The sequence below is a fragment of the Denticeps clupeoides genome, chromosome 5 (assembly GCF_900700375.1).
Source record: "Denticeps clupeoides chromosome 5, fDenClu1.1, whole genome shotgun sequence".
In the NCBI taxonomy this organism is placed as follows: domain Eukaryota; kingdom Metazoa; phylum Chordata; class Actinopteri; order Clupeiformes; family Denticipitidae; genus Denticeps; species Denticeps clupeoides.
In genome coordinates, this window is record NC_041711.1 from 20,866,161 (window position 1) to 20,876,390 (window position 10,230).

At 41.1% G+C, this 10,230-nt stretch overlaps 1 long non-coding RNA gene across 1 annotated transcript; it reads left to right on the forward strand.

Moving 5' to 3' along the window:
• Window positions 1-330: 330 nt before the first annotated feature.
• Window positions 331-8,902, forward strand: LOC114791322 (uncharacterized). The gene is made up of 3 exons (XR_003749974.1): window positions 331-441; window positions 560-655; window positions 8,706-8,902. It is a non-coding gene; the product is annotated as an uncharacterized LOC114791322 (long non-coding RNA).
• Window positions 8,903-10,230: the final 1,328 nt, after the last annotated feature.

Sequence of the window (10,230 nt, forward strand, 5' to 3'; positions counted from 1 at the left end):
TCTCTTTATGTTGCTTAATCTTATAGATACCTTTCCAAAGAAGGTAAAGACTTAAGATGTGAAATGTTCCTATTTTAGATTATTAGTTTTATGTTGATATCCACGTCAGATCTCTGTCCTACAGGGAACTGTAGAAAGCAACACCCTTTGCATGAAATAAGTGGTACCTTTTGGCAGACATCCTCCACCAACCCTCAGGTTTATTTATCGTGACTGCATGTATGTGTCTTCAGAGTTTGTACGCCTATCAGTCAGCGGCGGGAAAAGATCTTAGCCATGTGGAAGAGCAGGAGTTTGCGGCGCGAACACGTATCCTCCCTGCGGGGATCAGATGCACCTGCCGCCGCCGCCGCCACGCTACACAAGCTGCCAAGCCGCCCGCCAGCTCTCTGCTCCACTGAAGGAGAAGACATTTCCAACACCAGGTTCCTAATTGACGTGGTAAAGCCGCTACACCCTACCAGAACTGGAACGCTACCTGTCCTAATGTAGTGTAAAATTGTACACTGTTTTTCTCGTCACTGCAACAACTGCAAGCACGTTTTATTTTTTTTTCCAGCAAAGCGCTGTGGGTAAATTGTGAGATTATGCTTTGGTTGTTCATGAGTGCATATCAGGAAACCCAGAAGCGACAGCAAAGTGCTGTTTACTGCAGGTACGTCCAAAATATCCCCAGTGATTGTTGTTTAAGCCTAGCTCAACTTTAAACAGTGCTCATCTGGAAGGTTTTATGTTTGTTTTGTTTTTTTTTCTACATTTATCTACATTTTTTTGTACATTTATCTACATTTATCGGCAGATTTGGATCGAAATTTGGAACATTGTGAAATTTGTTCGGTATCAGGTTAAAAATGACTGCAAAGCAGAAAAAAAAACATGATTTGCTAACCGGTTTTCATATTTTACTTTATTTATGATTATTCATGTCACTTGGCAAAAAAAAAAAAAAGTATGCGAATAATTCATGAGACATTTTGCCCATATGGGCAAAAGCGGGAACAACTGGACAAGCATGATGCCTGGTCTGATGGTGATGGGCGACCAACTAAATGAAGCTAATCGACCATTATTACCACAGAAACCAATCCCTCGCATATATAATTAGACTATTATTATAGAGTTCATTCCGCACATGCAGGCACAGCGCACAAGAAAACTACCAAGGCTCTTTTGGTCGTTCTTCAAGGTCAGACCGGCACACGCTAGAACAGACTGGTTTGGAACGATGCACGTTTATTTTTAGTCTGTGGCGTGTGCTGTGACTCTTCACCACTGACAATCGCGCGAGACCACAAGAGTCACTTGCATAAGAGCAGTCAGGTGATTCTGTTGGTTCTCCGTGAGGAGCAATAACCGCGGCAATTAGCGCGCTGCCCTAAAACATGAGCAGAGCGTCAAAGCGGGGACAGGGGGAACATTCTGCTCCCGCTGCAGTCAAGTCTGTCCCACGGGACTCGTCCAAACTCCCCAATTCCAACATCCTATTAGGCCAGCTTGATGGAGGGTGCTTTTTTGCGTACAGTTTATGCAGGTGTTAAAACCACATGCGGCTGCAGTGAGGTTAGACAGAGTTGGCTGTTTGGCTGTTTTTGGAGCGGGTTCAGAATTGAAAGCCATTTTCCTGCTACTGCACCCCCCCACCCACCCCCACCCACACGCCGTGCGTGAAACAAGGAGCTGAAGCAGGTTAAGCTGTCGGCCTGTCAGGTGTTTGCTGAGAACTGAATGAGGACAGAGTGCTATCGTTCGGCTGCAGCCCCGGCCCGGCCCCTCCGTTGGTGGATTGGCACTTTGCGGGCAGTTAATCACCGTGAAAGCGTTTGTCCATTTGCCAGCTGCTTAACAAGATGTGTGCTGCCCTTCTCCCTGTGCCATAAAGAGTGTATCTGAGCACGATTTACCCCCTGGAGGCACTTGTGGCACTGTGTGAAGGGCAGATAGGTGAGGTGATATCTCTTCCACTCGGTTACAGAGGCAGCCCTTCGGAACTGCAGGATTCGTTGAGGTACGTAAATACTTACGCTGCAAGCTGCCCTCGCTGGTGCTGGTGCTGGTTAGACAGACAGATGTTATCAGCTCAGCTTCCTGCACCCAGGTCCTACCCAGCAAATGTGACCAAGCGATATGAATCGAGTTAAAACTCGATTAAACAGTCAAACAAACGTAAGCATCTTTTTAATGCAATCGCCAACTTGATGGATGTTTCTCATTTTCTTGGAGGTTTCATTTTGGGATCTGACAGTTAGCAGATGTCTAATATTATGTGGATATTTAAAGAATATTTGACACTGCTGGAATTGTTACATTTGGAGAGAAAACATCAGGAAAAATTGTCATTTTGGTGTAACACAATGTTAATGGTTTTATATTTTGTCGAGTCTGGGTTATTTCCCCTGATTCTTGTTTACAATTTTTACAATCTTCAAGAGCATAGATTAGGATGGCAATTATGTATTAAGAAATTTAGCTTGAGGCCTCTGCAAGGCCCACATCTGTGCAATTCTCACACAATGTGTCATGCTGAATAGAAAACAACCATAAGTTTGGAACCTTCATTCAAACTGTAATCAGATTTTTTCAATAATTTCTGCTTCACCTTCCAGCCAAGGCAGGTTTCAAGTACAATTTCAGTGTGAACTGTTCTCTAAAAAAACAATGTCTGGTTGTCTAATCTATTTTACTATGGAAGAAATTGTTATACAATATAGATAAAGGCTTACCACATATGGGGTGGAGGTAGCCTAGTGGGTAACACACTCGCCTAAGAGCCAGAAGACCCAGGTTTAAATCCCACTTACTACCATTGTGTCCCTGAGCAAGACACTTGACCCTATGTTGCTCCAGGGGGGACTGTCCCTGTAACTACTGATTGTAAGTCGCTCTGGATAAGGGCATCTGATAAATGATGTAAATGTTCATTTTTTTTTTTACGTTTATGATCACACGTTTCTTCGCCTCCCCACTGAACTATAAGAAACCAAGACAGTCACGTTTCTCCTAGGTCTTGCTTTTCAGGTCATGAATCTAAGCCCTTATTCCTTAAGTAATTATGTTGGGTTTTGGATTTTTTTTTAGAAGTTGGACTGACTCTTTGCTATGAGGGTTACGTTTCAGGTCTTCTGCTTGCCTGGCATGAACAAACCTATCCTACACTTGCTGTCTGCTCCCAAGTCTACACTGTTCATCACCCTTCTTCCTCAATATTATTATGTTTGGTTCCACATACTACTTTGGTCTAATACATTCTACATTCTGTGCACATAATAGTTGGTTGGAATTATTTATTTATGAAATAAAGTAACAAACCATGGGCAAAACAACACTGTCTTGTTAGTGCCATCCAGTTTCCATTTTTTGCACACGTAGTTCAACTACAGTGATATGCAATTTAATTGACCTTTAGGATATATGGAACAGTTGAAAGAGGTTCCTGGCCTAGATAAAACATTAATTAAAAGCCACTCTAGTGTGGCACACTGTTCACCATATTAAAGGCTGCATTATTGAATGTGTGTTCACTGAAAATGCTTTATAAAAGCCCTCAGTAATAATGCATTTAAATGTGGTTTGAGATATGGATGGCAGTATGACAATCATGTAATTTTATTTATTTTTCTGTTTAGGAAGAGTACAGAGAAAATACATTCAAAATTACATGAATATTTCTGTCTCCAACTACAAAAGAGATAAAAGTTAGGAAAAAGTCCATTCTCAAAGCAGACAAACACTGTCCTTCTCTGGCTCTCCTATAGATTTCACTCCAAACTTTTTGTTCTGAAGAACAAGCTAAGCTTTTATTAGACCTTTAAATTTTTAATTAACAGATTTGGGCCCAGTTTGGGCCCAGTCCTGTCATCCAAGCTGGAAAGACATGTCATTTCAATCTGTTCGTTTCCATGGATACTATAGGCAGACTGTCAGGTTGAGCCTGAAGTGATTTGAGAGAAGTGTCCATCTTGCATTCATTCACCATTGTCCTCTGTGAATTTCTAATAACTAATTACCTTGAGGGTTCTGTTTACCGGGCCCCAGTAAACCACAGCAGCTATAGCTAATTAAAATAGAAATGCAGGCAAAATGGACCAAGCACAGCTACAAAAAAAACAAAAACGAACAAACAAAAAAACATCAGATTTAGAATGCAAGTAGCAAAATCTTTCTATTTCAGTTTAATTGCAAAATTTGGCCAATTGAAAATTTCATTCATCTACATCATAGCCTTTTTGATTGTTCTGTTCAGAAAAAAATATCAGTGAATCCACAAATTAACTCAAAACACTGGAAAAATGCATCTATGTGATGTTAAATTAAGACTAAATGAATCTGTGGTACTGTCGTGAAGAATTGAGCTTGAAAGCAACAGGCAGAAAATTAGACTGATTGCATGCAAAAAGGCAAACTGTATTTTTAGTAGGAGCTTGGTGAGGAGGTGGGGTACAGAAACAAAATCACCACTAGGCTCTGTGGTCAGAACAGGCTCTTTTGTCCTGCAACTGTTTTTAACCAGGAATGTCTACACAACTGGCAAGAGATGGACACATGCGACAGTGAACTGGTCAGATACTATTGTTATTTTGTCAATTACTAAATTAAGTGTATTACATTTACATTTACATTTACATTTACATTTACGGCATTTGGCAGACGCCCTTATCCAGAGCGACTTACAACGTGCTTTCAAGTTACCATCGATGAAGAGATCAATTCCGGTTCACTAGGACCCCAACTATGAATACATCTATTTAATTCACTCTGTTGTAGATTCTGTACACAAGGTTCGACAACAAGAAAATTACAATTTAATCTAAATATTCTTTAAAGAGGAAGGTCTTGAGCTGTCATTTGAAGGTGCTCAGTGACTGAGCTGTTCTGACCTCGAGGGGAAGTTCATTCCACCACCGAGGGGCCAAGATGGAGTGTATTATTAGGTTTTTTAAGGTTGTGAGTTTGAAATATGTTCCAATCAAAAGTGAAGGTGATTGTTTTTGTCACTGTAATACACACAGCACATGGTGCACACAAACAAACGTGTCCTCTGCATTTAGCCCTTCACATTTAGTGAAGTGGGCAGCCATGAAAGGCCCCCGGGGACCAGCGTATGGGGACGGTGATTTGCTCAAGGAGACCTCAGTGCCAACTTGGCTGTGCGGTATTTGAACCCGTAGCCTTCCGGTTGCGAATCTGTTTCCTTACCTGGTACCTGGTTACCGATCATCTTGCACTGCCACAATCATTCATGCAAACTAGGCCAACTCAAACCTGTCTACAGGTGTGAGTGTTTGTCTTCTAACTGCTTTGGGCTTGCACCTTGACCTGCTTGAGTCCCCATCCTGTGGCAAATGTCTGGATGGGGTTCTGAAAGCTTCAACTTAGTTTTGGAATAAGCGGGTATGGACTATATAAAATAATAAAGTATTTTTTTGTTACATATTCAATTTGTGTATATTGTGAATGCACCTTTGACCTTACACTAGTAAACAAGTCCTAAACTTAGCACACAGCGCTGTGCTTAGCACCGGTTTGAAAATATGCTTTTTCTGATAAGCCATGATTGTGTGATTTGTTGCAAACAGCTCAGTCATCACATAGAGAGAACGTGGCCACACCCAAACATATTTTTAGCCACCGTGGATGAACAGTGTTTACTGCTGTCAGCCTGTAAAGCATGTGTCCTCTCTGATTCTTGTCAGGGCAAAGGGCCAATAATAGGGAGCATTTTCAGGGCAGTTTAAATGAAAATGTGACAGCTTTTTAAAAGCAGATAAATAAATAAAGCGGTACAACGTTGTCTGTCTATTCACATGCTAAGCAGAAGATGAAAATTCCATCTGGGCTGAATTGCATACGTCCGTCAGAATCAATAATGTCAAACCTCCACAGGGTAGGCAGGGCCTAATGAAACCTTCATGTTGTCAGACTGCATTCTTCTCACCAGAGACGACAGTTGGTAAACAATAGCAGGGACAGCGATCAAAGGAGCAACTCTTCCTTCCTTTTTTTGAGTGTAACAACAGATAGTCACTCTAGCGGAGAGATGGTACAAATGATCAGAGGATGAATGACCTTTCCGTGCCAGTAGCAAAGAGGCAAGGTTGTGTGCCTGTATTGAATAACTTGGCAAGCCTTTTTACAAGCTTCACTGAGACAAAACCTGGGACAACAACCTTGAGTTAAAGTTATGTTCCATCGAACTCCAGATGCGGACCGCTGAACACTGACCTCCATAAAACACATTTGTATATTTGATGCACAGTTTACCTCTTTGTCCCCATGCAAATGATATTTATAGTCTGTTCTCCCATTTGTCAGTTGAGGTTGTAAGGATAAATGGCATGCTGCACATGTCAAGCGGCTCAACAAACCCATGGCTGGATGTTAAGATACATAATCCAACCCCAAACAGTCTCTACCTTCTCACACTAGCCCAACAAACCTGGAATTATATCCTAATTTAAGGCTCCTTTTTAGACTGGCCCAACGGGTTTCTATTGATGACCCTACTGTGACTGTTCATCATGTGTAAATATATATGTTTTATATATTCTCATTAAACAGGCAGTATTTCCTGGTCACCTCTTCCAATAAAGGACTAATGGGATTCACTTTGTCCCAGTAGTAGTCTCTAGTGAAAGCAGGAAACAATGGGCTATAACACAAACATTTACTGACACCGGTTTATATTTAATGTTCCTCAAATATTCACAACAGCAGAATGTAGGCGAAAATGCTGAAATGCACACTTAAGTTAAGTACTTGGAAAAGTACTATTAAAAGTACTGTAAGTGAGATTATTTATTGCCCACTAGAGGCATTATTAAAATGCCCACAAACAACTTGGACCATATATGCAGGGCCCAATAAACGCAGCATTATCATGCATTATAATGTGTTATATGTAATGCATGATGCTCATTGGAAGAGAATAAGTGCAATTATGCAATAATTGTGTTGAAAGCTTCCAATCGGACATCAAATGCACAGACAGAATTACTGTCTGTCAATATGGGATGGAACTTGTGATCATGTTCCGTGGTCCAACCACTTAGTGGTTGGGCATTTTTCATAGCCGAAATGAGGGTATGTCTCAGTGTGTCTTTGAAGGTGACCACAGTGCTAATGTATCATACTACAGAAAAATGGTTTCCAATTAGCTTAAGTCCATTTGGGAAATTAATAGTGCAAGGTTAAGCGTTAGCATGTCCTCTAAAGAATAGTCTGAACTGTTGGTGGGCAAAGTGGTTTGAGATCTCTTGTGCCATAATTAAACTTTTTGTTGAGGAACAACTGGAGGTGATAGAGCTTCTAGCAGACATTTGAAACCAGGAACGTGTTTTTTCCTGGCTTTTAACACACGTAACAGAGCAAAACTAAAGCTGTCAAAAGGATGTGCATGAGGGAATTCCTCACTGTTGGCACACTAGGAGACTAATTGGAAAGGAAAAGTTAGGTCAGGACTTCATATATAATCTTAAAAATTAAATAAATAAATAAATATATAAACAAATGGACAACTCTAATGCTCTATGCTTTGTATTGGCCAGTTCATTATTATGTTTAAAGTTCAGTTCATCTTTTTTTATACCACCTCCACATAATGCAGTCAGTTTCAAAGATAAATTAGGCAATATTTCTTCTAAGAGCTCTGCACACGCCTTAAGAACATTAGAACACAGGCTTTAATTGGTGGTTCTGTGCAACATCACCTTTTATCTGCAAGTCTGTGTTAGTCCTACATTTCTCCTGATTTTAAATTTACCTTGATGATGTCCTATTTATTGAGATTCATCCCTACCAGCTCTTCAAACCTAGAGAGAATATCTGTATCCCCCCCCCCCCCCCATTTTGTTCAGGAAAATCATGCATCTTTCCCCCTCATAAATGCATAATTGCTTTGGTGCCGTTCATCCAGATGAAATTTGCCTTTGCATGTCAGACTAAATTTGAACTGAGGCTAAGAGAATTCCAGACCATCTGAGTGTTTATATTTACCTCTGAGTACAGCAAATGCCATTATGAATGAAGGGTTTACAATAAAGGGCTGCTACGCTTCTCAATTGATTTTTAGGACCACGGCATCTAAAAAGGATTACGTACTTATGAGTCTATTAGATTGCAGAGATGAAGTATTAGATTAGAAATGACTTGTTAATGATTTCAGTAAACTAAAATGTCCAAACACTCCAATCATTGTCATACTGAGATACAAGCAAAATACAAAAACACCATAGTTGTGAATGCATAACCGGATGGCGCTCTGAATTTAATCTGCGCCAACAAGGTGCTCTGTCATTGTTGCAGTTAACCTCAACTTGACTCAGAATCTACAGTACAAAGTCAGCCCAATCCTTTTTCATCATCTCCTCTCCCTGTACGCTACGTGCTTACGTGGATGACAACACAGGTGGTGTGTTGCACCTGCTCTTTTGTGTCCTTCCGCAATAGGGTTTCACGTATTCTGCAACTGTCATGTCCGCCAATACTCCATTGGGCCCACAGGGGGCACTTCCAAGAGGGCAGCGATCCGGAAGTAGACAAAGCTGGGGTTGGCATTGGACATAAATATTCTCATTGTGATTAATGCTCATTGTAATTCATTCCTTTGCAGCAAGCCTTCTTACTTTGCAATTGCTACATGCCGAACGAGTGGTTCTCGACCAGGTCTTTTGGATTGCCCTTGTTTGACCGTTTTCTTGTTTCACCCTCAGAACCCTCTGTTCTTCATCCGTGTGCTATGTCTTCTCCGATGAGCAACTTCCCAGACTGTACAGCTCACACGGACACGCCTGCTCCCACTCCTGCTCACATCTCCTGCTGCCTGAGCTCACCCACCAGTGCTGTCTGCACGTGCGCCCCGGAGCCCCACCATGACAGCAACACTCACTTTCCCTAGTGGGTAACACCCTCGCGTATGAACCAGAAGACCCAGGTTCAAATCCCACTTACTACCATTGTGTCCCTGACCAAGACACTTCACCCGAAGTTGCTCCAGGGGGGACTGTCCCTGTAACTACTGATTGTAAGTCGCTCTGGATAAGAGTGTCTGATAAATGTCGAAAATGTAAATGTAAATGATATCAATGTCAGAAATTAACAGCAAAAACAAGCAGTATATTCACCAGTAGATGCATCAGGTGTCTCTGCACAAGTGATTCAAGACACATCATGTATACCTTTAAATTAATTACAACAGATTAAATCAATTAAGGTAATCAGTGACCTGGAGGGCAAAGGTCAACCAGGACTTGTCCAGCAACTGACGTCCTCAGGTGATGTCCTCAGGCTGGGGAAAGAGCAAGGATGCAAGGCTGAATCAAATTGTGACTCTGTCATATTGACTCAGATGTGTAGAGGGTAGAAATAGACACAAACGCACAACTCACAAACATGGGGATTCAATGAATTACACAGAATCCAGGGGCCTTCACACTGACACTAGACAAGAGCACATGAAAAACAGGTAAAATGACAAATATACAGAACAAGGACAAGACACTGATGCTAATTACAAACAATCAAGGTAAACAGGGAAGACCAGACAAAGCAAACATGAAATCCTGGTCAGGAGTAATGGGAAATGTCTGGATTGTGATGGTTTCTTAAAAACATGACTTGTTAAAGATATGAGCTGATATTACTAACAATGACTACAACAGTCTATTCCAAATTCACATGAATGCAAAATACTTGGCCATGATGTCCTTCCCAGATCTGAGTTCAGTCTTCAGAGGCTAATAAAAGTTGGTGTATGGGCTGATCCCAAGATAAGGTTGTTTGGGGAGGTTGTTCACAAGTCTTACAGCCTGAGGGTGAAAACTGTCTTGGAGTCTGGAAGTTATGCATTTCAGGATTCTGTGGTGCCTGCCAGACAGCATAATTTTGAAAAGTCTGTGTTGAAGGTAAGATGGATGGTTCATGATTTTTTGGGCCTTCTTGATTTGTGTGAGACTTTCTTTTGGTAGATGTCTTACAGAGAGAGATGAGCTGTCTTTATCACTTGATACAGCTGAGCTATTTTCAGTCCATACTGTGAATATACCAGCAAGATTCTACAGACAATGATTGGTGATATTTCTGAATTTCTCCTAAAAGCTTTCTTGACCAGCTCAGAAACCTTATTGTACGTTAAAAATGTATTGATTGATTTTTTTGGGCCAAATTTGTCAGGTTAACAATAACAATAACTCTAAGACTAATGTTGAAATATAAGATGTAAGAGTCCAGCATCAAACT